A 20,124-nucleotide genomic window follows, 5' to 3' on the forward strand; every position below is an offset into this window, starting at 1 on the left:
TCATTTCTGTCCTTTCTGATACAGAAAGGCAAGTGGTGAACTTTACCAATTTATGTTCTGCCATAGGAAACTGGATAAGTCAGAGAACTTGCTTTGCATTTGCTTGTTTTTAGTGTCTTTAGCTCAAAGTGATTGCAATGGCAAAGTAGCGTTTTGGAGTTTGCATATTCTGCTTCCTTTAGAGGTTTATATCTTAATCAATCCAGAACTTGTGAACATAGCTTACATGGCAAAGGGCAAATAAGTTTATAAATAGAATTAAGGTTGCTAATCCTTTGAGTTTACGATGGGAGAATTATCCAGTTGGAGGCTGTATAATCAGAGGGGTCCCTCTACATGGAACAGGGAAGCAAAAGGGTCAAAATTAGGACGAGAATTGAATTTGTTTAACTGATGGAAAAAGAAGCCATGTGCTAAGGTGAGAGGCAGACCCCAGAAGCTGGAAATGACATAGACGATTAAAAAATGAGTTTTTCCACCACTTTTCATGAGTTCTTAGCTGAGTCTCCTATAATAAAAGACAAATCAAAAGGAGTTAAAAAAGCGTAAGTTTAATAATGTGTATATCTCCTATATACATAGGAAATAACCCAGAGAAATGTTTGGAATAGATTTCAGGCCTAACATCATTCTTTGCTGAAACAAAGAAAGTAGGATGCAAGGAAAGTCAGATTAGGATGAGAGGGCCAGGAACATCACTTTACACAATGCTAAAGTTTGCTGTGCAAATATAGGTTCCTCCCTGAATTAGAGAACCCAGTGATTTAGTCATCCTTTCCCTGGTACAGAGAGAGACCACCCTTCAAAGCAGATTGCCTTCATAGCTGTGCATTTATCTTGTAAGGGGAAGACATTTGGCACAATGGTTAGGAGGCTACCTAGGATGCCACCATGCCATATCAAAGTACCTGGTTTGAGTTGTTACTCTACTTCCTATCCAGCTTCCTGCTAATGTGCACCCTTGGAGACAGCAGGAAATGGTACCTATAGGAGACATGGATGAAAATCCTGGCTCCTGATGTCAGCCTGACCCAGCCAGGATGATATGGGTATTTGGGGAGTGAATTAATGGAGAGAAGATTTCTCTGTCTCTTTCTGTATCTCTGTAATTTTCAAATAAAATAATTTTTTCTTAAAAACGGTAACATTTCTGAGCTTCTCCTATAACTGCAGTCTCTCACAACAATGAATATTTTGGAATGACATATTATCTCTAATAGTGATATGTTGGGATGGCATGTCTTGAGCCCCACCAAAGAAAGGGAAACTGTTAATAAAAATATTATCTTAAACAGTTATTAAAGAGGATAAAGCAGGCATTATTCAAGGGATGGAGACATGACCTTAGGTGTGGGAACCACAGCAAGAAACTCTTGTAATAGGGGAGAGAGAAACTGGACTCAAGTCTGACTCTAAAAAGGACAAGTGGGGATTTATAACTAAGAAACAGAGTGGGAGTCTGTGGATGAAAAATTACTAAGATGAAATGTCATGGAAATGGAGATTCTAGCTAAATTACTTGTTAGTGCTATAGAATCTCCAATACCTCAGGCTTCTCACCCAACATGCAGCACGTCAAAGACTGACGCTGGGGTGGAGGAAGACAGTAGATATTTATTGTAAAAACACACAGCAAGGAACTTGGCACTTATCACTTAATTCCAGTACTCCTAGTGTAATGAGAAATAAAGATTATCTTTTCAAATATTATTTTATTTATTTGAAAGGAAGAGGTAGAGAGAGAGAGCGAGCTTCCTACCACTGGTTCACTCCCCAAATGGCCACAATGGCCAGAGCTGGGCCAATCCAAAACCAGGACCCAGGACCTTCTTCTGAGTCTCTCACATGGGCACAAGGGTCCAAGTGCTTGGGCTATCTTCCACTGCATTTCCAGGCACATTAGCTGGAGCTGGATCAAGAGTGGAACAGCTGGAACTTGAACCAGTGCCCATATGGAATGCAGGCGTTCCAGGCTCAGGTTTAACCCACTATACCACGACACTGGCCCCTGGAGTAAAGATTCTTACAGAATGAAATTGCCACTATGAGATACCTGTCCAACTCATGTGGGATTCCCTGGTTGGTCGTCTGTGCTCGTGGCCCTTCTTTGATCGATCAGCAATATGTTCTTTTGGGAACAAAGTGGACTTCAACTAGGCAGGTGATAGTTACTTTTTGCAAAGGGTCTGGGCAAAATCTCTGGAAAAATCCTCAAGACAAGACCACACATCAAGATGTTATCAATAGGGAAAAAATGATGATCTCATGAAACTTGTAACCAAGAATCCTGTGAGTCCAGCTGGACCAATTTCTAAATTTAATGAGTTAATTTTAGTAAAACTAGGACAAGGAAACTGTAAGCTACTAGGGGGAAACTGAGACACTGTGGGAGATTGGAGCTTAATAGTATCTAGCTACTGCATCAAAGGCACTGTGTAAGGCCTTGATTTCAACTGAATTTTTACTGAAGGCAGGCAAGGGTGATAAGATAACCAGTGTGGTCAGACATCAAGGGTGGTGGAATTTCACCCAACTGAACTGAAAGGGTTATTGCTCAGATTGGATTCAACCATAACACAGAGATTGGGTCTGTCAGAAAAGACTCAGAGGAGCCTAAAACAGATTCTCTCCTAGAGCCTTCAAAAGTATTTCAGTCCTGCTGACCCTTGATTTTAGCTAAGTGAAATCCACTTTGGACGTCTCACTGATAGAACTCTAAGACAAGTGTGTGTTGCTTAAAACCACTACGTTTAAGGCAATTTTTTTTCTATTATAGTAGACACTCACTGAATATCCTTAACAATTGACCTCTTGACAAATTGTGTAGTTAAAATATCTTTTTAAAAAATATCTTTCATCAGGCCGGCGCCGCGGCTCACTAGGCTAATCCTCCACCTGCGGCGCCAGCACCCCGGGGTTCTAGTCCCGGTCGGGGCGCTGGATTCTGTCCTAGTTGCTCCTCTTCCACTCCAGCTCTCTGCTGTGGCCCAGGGAGGCAGTGGAGGATGGCCCAAGTGCTTGGGCCCTACACCCGCATGGGAGACCAGGAGGAAGCACCTGGCTCCTAGCTTTGGATCGGCACAGCCTGCCGGCCGAAACATGCTGACCATAGCGGCCACTTGCTGGGTGAACCAACAGAAAAAGGAAGACATTTCTCTCTGTCTCTGTCTCTCTCTCTCTGTCTAACTCTGCCTGTCAAAAAAAAATCTTTCATTTCCCTTCTTATTATTGTTTTTCTTCTACCTAAGTTGCTGTTCTTTTACAGGGTAATTAATTTACACTATTCAAGAGCTAACATATAAAATCTGTTTTCCGTAAGAGGAAAATTATTGAGTTTTAATATAAACCTGTAGCAGTTTAAAACCTTTAATGATCCGATAAATTGGGTGCCCTCTGACTCTTAGACCAGTGTTCTTTCTACTACTTATTTGCACATAGATCAGAGGTGAGTGATAAGATGTCTGAATCAATGCCCTATTTCACCAAATTGAATAATCAATCAACTTATAGGATTGATAATTCATTTCCATCACATTAAATTCCAAGTAGTTGGGGTTGGCTCTAGTCTAAGCCTCTGCCTACATCGTGGGCATCCCATATGGGAGCCAGTTCCTGTCCCAGCGGCTCCTCTTCTGATCCAGCTCTCTGCTGTGGTTTAGGAAAGCAGTAGAAGATGGACCAAGTACTTGGACCTCTGCACCTTCATGGGAGACCTAGAAGAATTTCCTGCCTCCTACCTCCTGGCTCCTGGCTCCTGGCTTCAGACCAACCCAGCTCCAGCCATTGAGGCCATTTGGCGAGTGAACCAGTGATGGAAGATCTTTCTCTCTGTCTCTGTCTCTCTCTGTAAATCTACCTCTCAAATAAATAAATAAATAAAGTCGTTATAAAAAAGTTCCCAGTACTTTGGTATTTGTGTTACAGTAAATTTTAGTGGAAAAATTCATCTTCCATAGTTAGAACCATGAAACTTTTTATTATCTCCTTGGATACCAACTCCTTACTCGGTGAATAAGTTGATATGATAATTGATCAGATGGCTGATAATTATTGGTACTTTGGAAAAAAGCACTCACTTTACCTTTGGAATGAAACACCCCATCTGAAAATCAGGAAAATGGACCCAGAGTGGAGAATTGACATGGCTGAGGTTGCACAGTCAGCTAATGCAACATGAATCTCAGATCTTCAGTCAAGGAACCAATAGATTGCTGCCCTCCCTTCTATAGCATTTATTTCAATCCTGTATGCAGTCTTACCCACTCCATAGACACCGCCCTATCTTGATGCAAGGAAAGCAGATCTTGTAGAAGTTTTGCACCTGGGGATCAAGGCATAAATCTCATTCTTATCCATAGAGAATTTTCTGCTCATGGGCCTTCACTTCCACGACTAAGACTCAGGGGTATGTCATTTTCAAATAGCCAAGAAGTCATGAAAATCTCATTTTCCTATAGTTTTTTTTTTTTTTTTTTTTTTGACAGGCAGAGTGGACAGTGAGAGAGAGAGAGACAGAGAGAAACGTCTTCCTTTTGCCTCTGGTTCACCCTCCAATGGCCGCCACGGCCGGCACACCGCGCTGATCCGATGGCAGGAGCCAGGTGCTTATCCTGGTCTCCCATGGGGTGCAGGGCCCAAGCACCTGGGCCATCCTCCACTGCACTCCCTGGCCACAGCAAAGAGCTGGCCTGGAAGGGGGGCAACCGGGACAGAATCTGGTGCCCCGACAGGGACTAGAACCCGGTGTGTTGGTGCTGCAAGGCAGAGGATTAGCCTAGTGAGCCGCGGCGCAGGGCCCTATAGGAGTTTTTTATAAGGTTTATGGGCTGAAGTTGAAAGCAATGTTTATTGATAAAAATGTAAATAAGTAGAATATTTCCATATATTTTCTAATATATAATAAATATCAAAATGTGTGTTTATAAATTATAAATATACTATAAAATGTAATTAATATAATACAAATATATTTCAACCCACAAAAGTAGAGAAACAAAGATTTTTATTTGTGTAGCTTTTCCCTTGTCATGATTTAAGATAACACAGTGTAGAGGAGACTGAAAACACTGAGTTGTCAAAGAACCAATATTAAGATGTCCACCCCACCATGTACTTTGTACTTTGAAATTCCTTATGTATTTTCTCCAAGCAAGAAACTAGGTTCAGAGAACTAAATAGCTACCTCAGCATGGCACTGTTTAAGTGACTCTCAGTCTCTGTCTGCTGGCAAAAAATTACTTCCCATCTTGGTTAATTTCTTTTATTTTCTGTATGACTGTTACAAACAATGAAACCAAAGTATATAAATCAAATCTCCTAGGTTGTCTCTATGACATAGGCCAAAAGGCAGCTTTCTAAATAATGAAATAAGGGAATATGTTAATTTAAATTTCGTGGAACAAATTGACTTGTGAATGTATGTTCATGGATAATTTACATGGTGTCTCCATGACAAACACACAACGTTTCACAGCATTAAAATAAAACAAGAAAGAAGAAGTAATAAAATTTAAAAAAAGCTAATTCTTTCAGGTTGAATCATTAACTCCAATAAGACTAAAATTACCAAACAAGTTAGACAGTATTGTTTCAGTCTCTATTCTAGAAATATACATCTCTATTCTTGTTATCTGGCTGAATGCTTTTAAGTGATTTTTAAATGTATCTAACCTAATCCAGGAAGTACATCAGAAAAAGAAAGCAATGACTAGGGTAATGCTGGCTACTTTTCATACATACAACTAGGAAAAATTTCCAAAGCAAGATACCTATTTCTTGATCTAAAAAGAAAGAAATATATACTTCATCCAGGGGATGGGCAGAAATGGGTGATTGTAGTCAATGGACAGCTGTCTTCCAGGCAGTGATTCAGAGACCAAGGTCCCTGCATCTTACGACTCCATCAGCTTTGACAGTTGCAAGGCTGTCATGCTCATGTGCATCAAAGTGGTGAAAGATAAAACGGCATTGAAGATTGTGAATGGAGGGATTTTACGTCTGAAAGTGATGTGTGTCACTTTGGGTCACATGACACCTGTTATCAATTTATAACATGACCACATGTTTTTGTCAGGTAGTCTGAGAAACATAGTCCTACCATTTTTTCAGGAAGATGAGGGAATAAATCGTTGGCTACCTGGCACCTGGCACTGGAAATACTAGCCCAGCTGGTTGGAGTGTTTGGTGATATCCTCCAAAACCTATGGTTTTGTCACCTCTCAAAAGTAACTGTCATCCTAAACCACTGAGAATCCTGGATGTTTGTAATGAATAGAATCAACAGAATTCACCAATTCAAAACTACTTTGCAATTAACACTAAAACCTGGGAAAGTGAAATTAGTCTTTGACAATAACAAGACTCAGATGTTGATAAAGCCAAAGCAATTTTCAATTTACCAGTTTATAACTTAATGTTCTCGCCACCACCATTTATATCTCAGTATTTGATTTTTATCACAAACTCTTTCTTGGAATTATTAAAATGAGCAATCAGGAATCATTATAACCTTGGTGAAAAATGATCAAAAGTTAGTGATTCCATCTACTAAAAGTGTACTGCAGGAAGTATGTCAGCTAGCGAACAGCTGTTATCAAACATTTTCCACTACAGAGAAGCATACTCGTAGCATAGTCACATTATTCAATACTTTACCAAATGATTTATAAATAAAATAGGAAAATAAGTACTTTCCTTTATGCAGAGAGTACAAAATTTGATTCTGTATGAGCATCAACTTTAAGAACTAACTGAAGTTAATGACCATCAATTGTCAGGTTAAATGCCAATTATTTTAAAAATAGCCTTGTCAAATTTTTGCAGACCATTTTTAGTGCACAAAGAACATTCAACTCTGTTCACCAGGTTCAGTCATTTACTTAGCATAATTAAGCTTTATAGCTACCAGCTTATTAGATTCACCAGGATTTAAAATTATTTATTTATTCAAAAACATTTATTGAGACTCTATGACGTGACAGAGAACATAGTAAACATCATGTTTATGTCTCAAATACCTCTGGTCTTTATAGACATATTTCGCTGTTATTTGATTCCTTGTTTTATGTTACAGAGGATTGGTAATTCCTTTCTGCTAAGGAATTCAGGGCCAACAAATGCATCTGTGTTTAATGCTCCTCAGTGGTGACACTTTCACGGAATTGTGTTGGGATATTTAACTGAACAAGAGGCATTTCCCTGAAAACAGATTCAAATACACAAATCAGGGATGTTTGTGTTCATAACTCAATGCATATGCGACCAAGGCCATCCTCCCTTTTGTGTAATGTGGCTTGCTCTCATTATAAAATGTAAGATGTGCCTTTATGAAACAGTATAATATAATCCCACTTTAGTCAGTAAAAAGGGAATTTTTTTTTGACAGGCATAGTTAGACAGTGAGAGAGAGAGTGCTATGGCCGGCGCTGCGCCAATCCAAAGCCAGGAGCCAGGTGCTTCCTCCTGGTCTCCCATGCGGGTGCAGGGCCCAAGCACTTGGGCCATCCTCCACTGCACTCCTGGGCCACAGCAGAGAGCTGGACTGGAAGAGGAGCAACCGGGACTAGTATGGAGTGCCCCAACCGGGACTAGAACCCAGGGTGCCGGCGCTGCAGGCGGAGGATTAATCAAGTGAGCCACAGCACCAGCTAAAAAGGGAATTTGACCAAAGGAATACATTTCAAAAGTCTAACGAATTTTAGAATATGCTCTAAAAATTTTAATGTCTGGGTAGCAGAATTACAAGTGATTTTAAAACTTATGTGACAGAGTTTAGCTAATCTTCCTGTCCTTAATTCCACAGAAAAGTATCTAGATAAGAAGAGAGATGGCATTTTTAACATCTGAGAGATTCACAGGTATTTCTTTGCCCAGGAGTGATACCTGTGTCAGGCCCAGTGACAGGCCCTGAAAAACAGCAGTCAGCAAATTTGAAGTCAGTGTTCAGATTCCTTAATGTATGGCGTGCATTTTAAATTCATAGTTTGTGCTATTTTTAACTTTACAGAAAATATCACTCACAGAAGTCTTTTCTTTTGTTGATGACTATGTGGGAAATTCATTTTAATAATGAATAATTTTTTAAATAGTGCCCTCTTTGGGCTAACCTATAACCCCACAGTCAGCTGCTTTTTGAGGTTAGCCAAATATATTTTAGTCTGGAAAGATGACTGGAAATTACATCAAAACAAGATTGTTTTTGCATGAATTATCTAATATGACCTCTTTTGGCCAGACCAAAAATCAAGAGAGACTGTTAATTTCGGCTTTTCAATCTTACTGAAACATGAAAACTCCTCAAGTTAAGAACCCTATGTGTATTCTTCTCTCCCCACCGTTTTTTTTTTTTTTTAAGCAAAAATCTACTTTATAGTGGTTTAAATTTAGAGCGAAATTTGAGATCTGGTTTTCTTTCTTGACTGAGCTGGATCAGTGATCTTTTATTCGTTTAAAAGAAAACATCAACTTTCCAATTTACTCTCTAACATCAGTTGTTGTAGCTCTCTGCTGGACTGGAAAGGCACCATCTGTTTTAATAATACTGATGGTGAAGGGGGAAAGGTTGCAAAATGCAGCTGGGAGTGCTCTGAGCCATCTCAGCTCCACTTGGAGAAGAAACACCTTTGAAGTACATGGATGTGGGCTAAACCCCCGCCAAAGCAGGCAGTGTATCAGTCAGCCCAGGTCCACATCTCCTAGCCAGCAATAAATATAGAACTTGTGCAGAGCGGCAAACCAATGAAGGAAAAGAATCAAAATATCAGGCAGAAAACAAATGCAGAAATGTAGAATAAAAGCAGCATCAGTGAAAGAAATATGATATTCAGGTTAACTACAGTTTCTTTATCTTTTTTTTTCATTCTTTTGACACTCACTTGCTTTGTTTGACTTTTAATCATTTCTAGAAGAAGAGAAATTCTTTATCACGGTGCCCAAACCACACTAAACTGTCACTCTGCGTGTTTGATAGCAGAATTTCCTTTTCCTGCCACAAAAACAAGGGTCCATTTCTTAGCTTTGAGAACTGCAACTACTCACTCACGGGTTGGTTCACTTGTTCTTACGTGGAATTGATAGTAACCAAAGTAAGCTGACAACCACACACACAAACACACTTACAGACACAAATGAACGCACCTAAAGACATAAATACTCAAATATACTCATCCACACAAAAATGCAGGCTTAGACATACACATACACAGCCCACATGCACTCATGCATCAACAAGTACACAATACAGAGGCACAAGCATATGCTTATACAAATAGACACAAAACACATACCATGCAGATCCACACAGCACACACACACACACTCACACACTTGAGACATGCTAACCTTCCAGGGCAAACACGTCTTCTGTTACTTTCACACGTTCCCAAACACCACCTGCATTTTCACTTTGCCCTTTTCTCCAATGGTTTGAAATGTGAGCTACAGCAACATGAGCTCTAGCCGGAGTTATCGTATTTAAAGAGGCTTTTATTGTATTTGACATAATCGCCTCTAATATCTAATATTTTAATGTAATTAGAAATTGTCCAAGAAGGACTTTGTGGAATTTGTCCAAGTCTTTTCAGATGAGCTTGAAACAAGCAGGTGTTCTGTTGCAAAGATAAACAAGATGCTATTACTGGCCTTGGTTTCTTTAACATCTTATCAAATGCCCTGTTGTGGCAACAGCCCTTTTGTGTTTTCTTCCTCTGCTTCACTGGAAGATGACTCAATCCACAGACCTAGACATCGTGGTACAATTACAACATTCAAAACAGCTTGCATGTAACGGCTCAGGGCTTCTCCTGGATTGGATCCTGCATCTCTAAGCTAAATGCGAGTTAACGGATTCCTAAAAATACCCCCTGGAATGAGTCATCCTCTTCCAAGGAGCCCTGGAGAATGTTTTCCACAGAAGTGGTAAGGCACGGACCCCAGGGTGCCAGCTCGCCTCTGAATCATGTGAGTAGCTTGCGTCAGCTGCCTGCTATGTTATATTCTCCATATTCCCTGGCACTGAACTTGGGTTGTGCGAATGGTTTGTTGAAATACAAACCGCTGCAGCAGTTTCAACTATGCCTCCCACGCCACTTCCCGACACAAGATGAACTCTTGCCAAAGCAGAGGCGCTTCGGGTGCACGAAGAGCAAGCAGGTCGCTTTCTGGCCGATGAAAGCGAGGAAGGAAATCCGAGCTAGAAATAAACACTGTAGCCCGGGGTTTTGAAACAAGAGAACTGCCATTCTGAACTCCCAGGCTTGCCTAGGGATGGGGTCGGAGGGAGAGATCAGAGGGGAATATTCAACTTACTCTTCATCAATAGCTGAGTAAATGCATTGAGAGGGTGCTGAGCTTCCCATGCCCATATCCAGCCCTGTTAAAAGTGGAAATCCTCAAGTAGGCACCAGCAACCCCAGCGCCACTGCTGCTGAGTTTGGCTCCCTTGTGGCTGTTCGTCGTAGGCTTAGAGCTCCAGATAGCAGTACATTTTACTGGAGGACATTAGAGAAATGAAGAATTCATACGATTTTCTGGTAGGGGATAAAACATAATCTAATAGTGCGATTTCAGCTGCGAGTGTGTGTTTCGGGATGAGAATCTCTCTACCATTCCTGCAAGCGCACAGCATTAAAGATTGCTACTTTGCCGACCCACAAGAATAACATTTACCTGCCTCTTTCTTCAGAGTGTTCCGGCTATGAATTATACATGAGGACAACCAATAAATGCTGGTTCTGATTATTTGCTTGAACCATAACTCATGTACTTTCAATTTGTAAATATAATATTTAGAGGCACATGGCCTCACTGATTCCCTAATGGAAGAGTTTAGCTTCTGGTTCTTACATAAAAAATACTCTAGAATCTTGTTTCACGATTAAGAAAATTCAATATCCCTGTGTTTACAAATAAAAGCTGACCAAATATTCCATGTTTAAAAAATCAACTTGGATGTTTTGTGTATAGTTTAGAAATTTATCAGATTAACATTTCTTAGTTGAATAGAAACTGCTTAAGAATTTGATGTTTTTGAGCTAGATTTTTTTTAAAAAGTCCTTTACTGGGTTATCACAAAACATCAAAGCTCAAAATAATTTTAAAAATTGACTGATTTATTTACTGTGGCAAAAGGCACATAATGAAATTCACCATTTTAATCTTTAAAGTGAACAGTTCAGTGGCATTTAACACATCCAAAGAGCTGTACAGCCATCATCATGATCTAGTTCCGGACATTTTCATCACTCCCAAAGGAAACCCAGTTACCTATTAAACAGTTACTCCCCATGCATTCCTCCCCAACAGACCTGGGCAACTAGTACTTTCCATTCTGTTCCTGTGGATTTGCATATCTTGAATATTTCATATAAATAGAATCTTACAATATGCACCTCAATGTGTCTGGGCTCTTTTACCTAGCATGGCGTTTCTGATGTGTGTACACTCTGTAACGTGTACCAGCGAGGATTTTTATGACTGAATAATATTCCCTTGAGTGGACATACCATACTTGTTTATCCATTCATTTGCTTATAGGAATTTGAGTTGTCCTAATGCTGTGATTATTCGTGCACATGATTTTGTTTGAATACTTGTCTTCAGTTCTTCAGAGTGTACACCTAGGAGTGGAATTGCTGGATCTAAAGTACTTCTACGTTTAACTTTTGGAGAAACAACTGAACTATGTTCTATGGTGGCTCCATTTTACATTCTCACCAGCAATGTATGAAGGTTCCAACTTCTTTTTCATCAACACTTGTCAGGATCACTTTATTAATTAATGTAGCCATCCTAGTGGATTTAAGGTGGCATTTTACTCTACTGACATGTTATAAAACATTGAACCAGAATTACTGTGTGATGAGCAAGGCACATAGGCAGGTAAGTTCATTATTTTGTTTGTTTGTTTGTTCCCAAGAATACTTAGGTAATGGGACTGGCACTGTGGAGCAGTATGTTAAGCCTCGGCCTGAGATGCTGGCATCCCATATAGGCACTGGTTTGTGTCCTGGCTGCTCCTCTTATGATCCAGCTCTCTGCTTATGGCCTGGAAAAGCAATGGAAGATGGTCCAAGTGCTTGGGCCCCTGCACCCACATGGGAGACACGGAAGAAACTCCTGGCTCCTGACTTTGGATCAGTCAAGCTGTGGCCTTTGCGGCCAATTAGGGAGTGAATCAATGGATGGAAGATCTCTCTCTGTGTCCATGCTCTCTCTGACTGTAACTCTAACTCTCAAAGAAATTAATAAAATCTTAAAAGAAAAAGAATATCGAGATGTATTTTAACAGAAAGGGCCAAGTTCTTGCTTTGCAGAGTTAGTGGCTTTTTTATTGAGGTTGAATGGAAAGCCATGCATATTTGATGAAATATCATCTCTTACTACTCTTTAACTGGCAGGTTTTTGGAAGGACCCATCAAATACTTTCTTATCCCTCATATACTTATCCCATATTTCTCAACTAACCCCCATCTTGTAAAGTTTCTATGCTAAGGGAAGTTTCTCTCTAAAATCTCTTATGCTATCATAGTTCTATTTGGAGTCCTGTTCTTTGTCCTTCCACTGGGGCTGGCTCTGCTGACCACTACTTCTTAGCATATGCTCTTTCCTTAGCATTCCTGATATTCTGGTTTCTTCATTCTCACTTTATGGTTTTCCTTCTTATTCATGTGTGCTCACCCTGACCCTGACCACTTATTAGCTGTTTCTGTTACCAATGTTTGTTCTTTATTCATCCTTAGGAGCAGGTGTGGTTGTTCCCCTTTATTTTATATTGCCCTGATGCAATACTGTACACACCCCTTGCTTTACATATTGGGCAGTATCCTTATGTATGCACATGCAAGTACATATGTGTGTGTGCCTCTGTTTGTGTTTGATTAATAATCCATTCGCCTCTCAATTTTGAGAATTTGCTGTCACCCTCTAACCTTTCCTCACAACTATTCACTGCCCAAATTTTGATAATTCTGCTTTAGAAACTCCTAACAAATTCTGGGATGTGGGCGAGTCAATGGTGAGTAAAGAAGAGTTAGACATAGGGGCCGGAACTGTGACATAGTCGGTTAGTCCTCTGCCTGCAGTGCCATATTGGTGCCTGTTCTAATCCCAGCTGCTCCTCTTCCAATCCAGCTCTCTGCTATGGCCTGGGAAAGCAGTAGAAGAGGGCCTAAGTGCTTGGGCCCTTGCACCCACGTGGAGACCCAGAGGAAGCTTCTGGCTCCTGGCTTCAGGTCAGCCCAGCTCCATCTGTTGCAGCCATTTGAGGAGTGAACCAGTGGAAGGAAGACCTTTCTCTCTGTCTCTCCCTCTCACTGTCTGTAACTCTACCTCTCAAATAAATAAATAAAATCTTGAAAAAAAAAAAAAGAGTAAGACATTGAAATGGACTTTAAGAGACTGAATCAAGTTTTACTACTCCCAATATTGCTACTGATCAGCACCTATATATTTGTACAAATGACTAAAAATAGCAGTCTGGAATAAGAAAAGCAATTTTTTCCATATGGTATTCATACTAGTTATAATTCTGACTTTTAAAAATGTCTCGCTCACTCCAGAAATTATTCCTTTTTAGACATTAATTTGCCTGCTAAGTTTGTCTAAGTAAGAGAGAAAGGTTGATCTGAAGGCTCAGATCCAGAGGGAGACACAAAGCTGTTCCCTAACCTCATGCCGCAGCCTCAGTTTCCCCTTCTACAAAATGAGAAAAAACGGTACAGAAGTATCCCAAGATAAAAAGTGTATTGGACGGATTCTTGGACAGAAGCAAAAGAAACACAATCCTATTAACTTCAGGAGAAAGGTATTTGTTAGATCAATATCTGATAGTTTACAGTTCCTATAGGAAGTTTGGACAAAGGGGTTGGGGGAAAGAATGATGGATAAGAGCAGACCAGGCCTTGGGGAATGAGGCAAAGGCCACGCAGGTCCAGTAAGTTTGTCCCAGAGATTGGCAGAACAAGTACTGGAGGGCCTCTGCTCACTTCTTTTGGACTCCTCCCCAGTGCTCCTGGGCTCTAACAAAGGCACTCTTGGGACTAATCCTCTACATTAACTCCTGTGTCACTTCTTTAAAGTTAAAAAAAAAAAAAAAAACCTGCATTCAAGCATCAAATATCCACATACAGGTCATGACCTAATATCCTACAGGCCAATGGGAATGAGGAGGGAATAACTGCCCTTCTGAAGTCTAAGCAGTGGTACAGGAGGCTCTGAGTCCACCAAGAGTCTTCAGTGGGGAAATCCTCTAAAATTGTATTAAACCTCCATAAAGCTAAGGAACAAGATAAACATCTACCATATTCTGAGCATGACATTGCTTACTAAAGCACCTTTCCAATTTACATCCCTGTAAGCGGTGTTAAAAAATCTAAATTATTGTGTTCCTGGACAACATCGTTAGAACAGTAGAAGGTAGAGAAAAGGATGACGTCAGGAAGAGAGGAAAGTGGGAAGGCAAGGAGAGAAAGTATAGAGCCAGAACAAAAACACTGCTCTCCAGAAAATACTAACTTGCTTGTCACTTGCAGGTGAGTCAGGCTTTGTGCAGAATTAACTTACACTTCCTAGAGTTCTTAAAAAGAAAAAAAAAATAGGAATATAGAAAATTGGTGTGGAAGTAAATGTTTCTTTAAAGTAAGCAGAGGTGACCTAATATTAATACAGTTCTGGAGAACCAGGACCCTTTCAGAGGTCTCTGTGAGTGATTTACCAGGCAAGACTCCATGAACTGGCTCTTTTTGATTGATTTAATTTCAATTTCAATTCATTTATTTGGGAGGCAATGAAGGAGAGAGAGAGAGAGAGAGAGAGAGAGAGGGAGAGAGAGAGAGAGCACTTACATCTGCTGCTTGCCTGCAATGGCTTGGACTGGACCAGGCCAAGTCCAGGAGCAAGGAACTCAATTCAGGTCTCCCACATAAATAGCAATGACCCAATTACTTGAGCCATCAGCTGCTCCCTCCTAGTGTCTGCATTAGGAGGAATGGAGCCAGGACTCAATCTCAGGTACTCAGACATAGGATGCAGGCATCCCAACTGCTAAAACAAATACCTAACCCCAGCTTGCTTATTTTTAACAGGATGTTCCCTCCACTAACAACACTCTATAGCTCCCAGCAACACCTTCTCTCATCAGAGCTATTAAACTTTATTATATGCTCCATAAATTTGCCTTACCCCTCTCTCTATCAGTATCCCAGGAGTAGGACCTGGCCGTACATATGGCCAATTCCAACTCAGTCGCTGAGGATGTAGCATGTGTCATGTACTATGCTAGAAGTTGGGATAAGTTCACAAGTGAACAAGACTCTTCCATCACACTCATTGTAATCAGCACATCAATAGGGATCAATAGACATAAGAATAAAAATAAAAACAATAAAATGTTGCATCAAAATCGATTATTCCCCTAGCCCATCAGAAACAAATTCATTTGTACAGGCTTTGTTAAAAATAGGATACACTGCTGTATATGACCCATTCATTCTTAAAACTTACAGACATTAATTTCTAGACTATTAACTGTTTAATAAATAAATCAAAAACAACATATTGGAGACTAAAATAGACAGTGCTCTATATGTACACAAAGGAGATGGGGGAAGAAGCAGAACAGCCTAAGCATGTGACAACGGTGTCAAAGATCAGCGCACAGTCACTTCGAGGAGACAGCTGGAAATCCCAGACAAGATTTCTGTATATGGTGAAACTGTCTATGGCCATACCACCCTGAATGCGCCCGATCTCGTCTGTATATGGTGAAACTCACCAGAGCTCCCCAGGAAAACCTAAATCAACACCACTTCACAACACAGCAACAGAACAAGAAATTCTCTTAAATTACGACCTGAGATAAAACACATGGCTTAAGAGACATTACATGGGGACAAATGTCAACACACAAATCAAAGTCTTGACTCTGTAGTGCATGTCATAGATGAGCAAGAGCCATTGACTTTGGCAGCATTTACCCAAACCACATAGGCTATTTTATTTGCTACTGACTGTAAAGCACCTCTTCAAACAAACAAACAAACAAAAAAACTTGTAAGTGTTTGATGGGGTTTGGAACCTTCATATGATATGCATATATGATATGCATATATACAAGGATGCTTCAAAAAGTTCATGGAAAAATTGATTTGAAATATAAACACATTTTTGTGCATTTTAGGATTTTAATTTGTCTTATTTACCTGAGAGGTATAGAAGAAAGGAGAAGATAAACCTCTTATCCATTGATTCCATTCCCAAATGTCCACAACAGCAAGGAATAGGCCTGGTTGAGGCTGAGAGTCAGAAATTCAAACCAGGTCTCCAGCATGGGTGGAAGGGACCAAGTACTTCAGGCATAACCCGCTGCATTCCAGAGTGCACACTAACAGGAAGCTGGAGTTGCGAGTGGAGCCAGGATGTGAAGGCAGGTGCTCCAGGGATGGATACTGGGGTCTCCAGTGAATTATTTGCTTTAAGAGTTCTATTATTAATTCTTCCAGGGAATTTAAGTTGTATATCTTCACTGTTAGATTTTTTTTAAGATTTATTTATTTTATTTGAAAGACAGAGTTGCACAGAGAGAGGAGAGGCAGAGAGAGAGAGAGGTCTTCCTTCCGCTGGGTCACTCCCCAATTGGCTGCAATGGCCGGAGCTAGTTGATCCAAAGCCAGGAGCCGGGAGATTCTTCCGAGTCTCCCATGCAGATGCAGGGGCCCAAAGACTTGGGCCAACATCCATTGCTTTCCCAGGCCACAGCAGAGAGCTGGATAGGAAGTGGAGCAGTTGGGTCTCGAACTGGCGCCCATATGGGATGCCGGCACTTGAAGCCAGGGCATTAACCCGCTGCGCCACAGCATTGGCCCCATCTAGTGAATTATTAATTACTGGAATAAATGCCTGACCCAGTGAAAACAATTTTGAAATCCATCCATAGTCATGTCATAATTTGCATCTTCCATGAACTTTCTGAGATCCATTGATATGCATATTTGTGTGTATGTATCTGTAGGAATATGTGAATGATGAGTGAAAAATTGACCATTACAACAAAACATTATCTCATTTATTATGTAGTTTTAAAGCTGAACTTCTGAATTAAGCATTATTTTGTACAACATGAAAGTCAAACAATTTCTTGTGTTTTGCAGATTTTCTGAAATGTAGGCCTCCCAAGCATAGTCATTAAGCTAATGAGCATCACGGGCAACTGGTTCCAGAACGGACAGTGAACATCACAGCCTGCTCTGTTGTGAAACTCAGAAAACAGAAGACATTGTATTATGTATTCTTCTGGCTCCTTTGTAAAAACTAGAGTGAACATTAATTTAAAAGTACTTTCTTATGTAACATTAAATCATTTAATTAGAAAGGACAGAACACTAAGGACTTCACTCTACTGGATTTAAACTATACTTCTCCTAACAACTTGATCTGCACCAGATACTGGGTCTTCAAAGGATGATGTATATTACATATTTATTCACGCATAAGCAAAATCAAATACACACATGTACATATTCATGGGCAGTATTAACCATGCATCCCTACTGCATTTGGTGAGTAGATCATAAAACTAGTATCTTCACAAACCTAATGGCATGTGGTACTGGCAAGAGCATATCAGTCCTCAACGTCCCTAAAACTAAAATCTAGTGACTGAAACACACAATTATGAATTTTTGCAGCAGTACGCTGACTAGGATTCCATCTAAGATAATGTCAGCATTAGGGTCAGAATGTTGAGAACATCAAGGGAAACAGCCTGTATATATATTTATACCATGCTAAAAGTGTGCTTTAAAGCTTTTCCATCCTTTGGACTTTTAATCCCACTCTTCCCATGGGGAGTTGACTTCAGTTGCCAGTTCATTTCCCTGAGCCTGTTCTCTGCATCTAGTTCATAATGGCATAGGTATCTCTTATCAATGTGTACAAAGACATCATGTTGTGTTTATACTCCCCTATGGAAAAATGCCCCACAGTGCCACCTTCTCAAACATCAGCTACTCACGAATGGTCATCTTTATAATGTGACCATTTCAGTTTTACCATAAACAGAGTTGAAATAGCCAAAAGTATTTATGGACACAATTGGGAACATATGGGCTTCCAAGCTTCACATGGTAAACTTATTATAGCACACTGCTTGGTAAGACGATATTCCTGTTGACCTCAGGGGTCTCGGAATAAGAATAAAGGGCAACCCTCTATTTTCAGTGTTCCAGCTAAACAAACAATGCAAGAAGTCAAACTCTGCACATTGAACTGAGAAACCCATCAGACCTGGACATCCTGCTGCCTTTTTCATCTCACGTCACTGCATCTGGTATTGGCAGATCTCAAAACATAGATCAAATTAGTTCACTACGACTAAGTTGAAATAACCCATCTTTTTCACTTCATTGAAAAAGTCAATGTCACAAAACATCTTTTTGTACATATATACTAAATCATGCCAAACTTATGAATTGCTACAAAATGAACTAATTCATGCAATAAGCTTCTAGATAAATGATGCTCATGATTAAAATGTTAGAATTTTTCTTAAAAGTTTAGTTCCATTTTCCTAGTTTCCCTTTGGAAAATTCCCTTTGGAAAAGTCCTCCTGTTGGGCCTGGTGCTGTGGCACAGTAGGTTTAACCTCCTCCTTTGGCTCCGACATCCCATATGGGCGGTGGTTCCAGTCCTGGCTGCTCCTCTTCCCATGCAGCTCTCTGCTATGGCCTAGGAGAGCAGTAGAAGATGGCCCAAGTCTCTGGGCTCCTGCACCCACATGGGAGGCCAGAAAGAAGCACCTGGCTCTTGGCTTCAGATCAACTCAGTGCTGGCCGTTGTGGCCATTTGGAGAGTGAACCAATGGAAGGAAAACCTTTCTCTCTCTCTCTCCCTCTCACTGTCTGTAACTCTACCTCTCAAATAAATGAATAAAATATTCAAAAATAATTTTAAAAAAGTCCTCCTGTCTTTTCTATTATACACACCATTTATTACTCCGATCATTCCATAATCACTGGTTCTATTGGTTTGGCCATCACTGATATTGTTCTTGCTGGCAGAGTTCCAAGGTGGCACAGGAAGAGATAAAGAATTCATATGTCAGTCTAAATCTATGCCAGTATGGTCTCCCTCTCCCTATGAAGTCACCAATATTCAATCACAGAGGCTCCATCCTAAAGACCTAATCCAATCTAACTTCATAACATCATAGTTGGATTCCGTTCCTACCATCATAGTCCCATCAGTTTGCGACTCTAGAATTTAAACTCTTGTATGATTTAGTAGGATAAATCATATTCAAACTGCAGAACACACCCAGGTCATTTGGTGAAACATTAGGCTCACTGTCTGAGTTGTATCTACCAGCATTTTTCTCTTCTTTTGTGAGAGACTGAAGTGTCTTACTACCAACATCTTACTACAAATGTCCTTAGCATTACTGATGTCTAACCAAGACCACAAAAATCAGATTGTTAGATTTGTAATGTGCAAGGGTTAGGGTTAGGGTTAGGGTTTTTTTTTTCTTTTCTAAGCAAAGAAAATAAATTAATTTAAAAACCTTTGGGCAGGGGTGATAGTGTTGAGTACTGGGAACTCTATAATTTTGATTTCATGTTTTATTCACAATCATGCTTATTATCTGCATCAATTACATGTATATATGTCAACTATGTTGTAAAGTAACTGGCCTTGGACTTACTGAGGTAGGCAGTGACAGTTTCCACTTTTATTGCCTTAACTAACAGCTCTGAGAGGAGCTCCTTGGAAACCAAGAGGGTTGTTTCAGTTTATGGTTTGTGGATTCACAGTTCAAGATCAGATGGCTTCCATTAGTCAGCAGCCAGCAGAGGCCAGCAATGGTGGAGCATGTGTGTGGAGGAAAACATCACACAATGAGACAGGAAGTAGAAAGAGACAGAAGAAACCCACCCAGCTTATATTACCAGCTCTCTTACAAGACCTACTTTCTGGGTACAAGTCACCAGTGACCCAAAGAACTTCTAGTGGGTCCATCTTCCAAGTGCCATAAACATGTCGAGTCTCAACCCTTAATCCAACAAAGATTAGCCTCAATCCACTAGCCTCTAACATAACACTTAGGGAATCAAAACTTTAACACAGGGCTTTGGG

The 20,124-nt window shown here is 40.2% G+C and overlaps 1 long non-coding RNA gene across 1 annotated transcript; it reads left to right on the forward strand.

Annotated features, from left to right (window-relative positions):
* The first annotated feature begins 9,726 nt into the window (after nucleotides 1-9,726).
* LOC138844886 (uncharacterized) lies at nucleotides 9,727-18,949 on the forward strand. The gene is made up of 3 exons (XR_011381301.1): nucleotides 9,727-9,957; nucleotides 17,145-17,552; nucleotides 18,214-18,949. It is a non-coding gene; the product is annotated as an uncharacterized lncRNA (long non-coding RNA).
* Nucleotides 18,950-20,124: the final 1,175 nt, after the last annotated feature.

The sequence above is a fragment of the Oryctolagus cuniculus genome, chromosome 13 (genome assembly GCF_964237555.1).
Source record: "Oryctolagus cuniculus chromosome 13, mOryCun1.1, whole genome shotgun sequence".
Classification (NCBI taxonomy): domain Eukaryota; kingdom Metazoa; phylum Chordata; class Mammalia; order Lagomorpha; family Leporidae; genus Oryctolagus; species Oryctolagus cuniculus.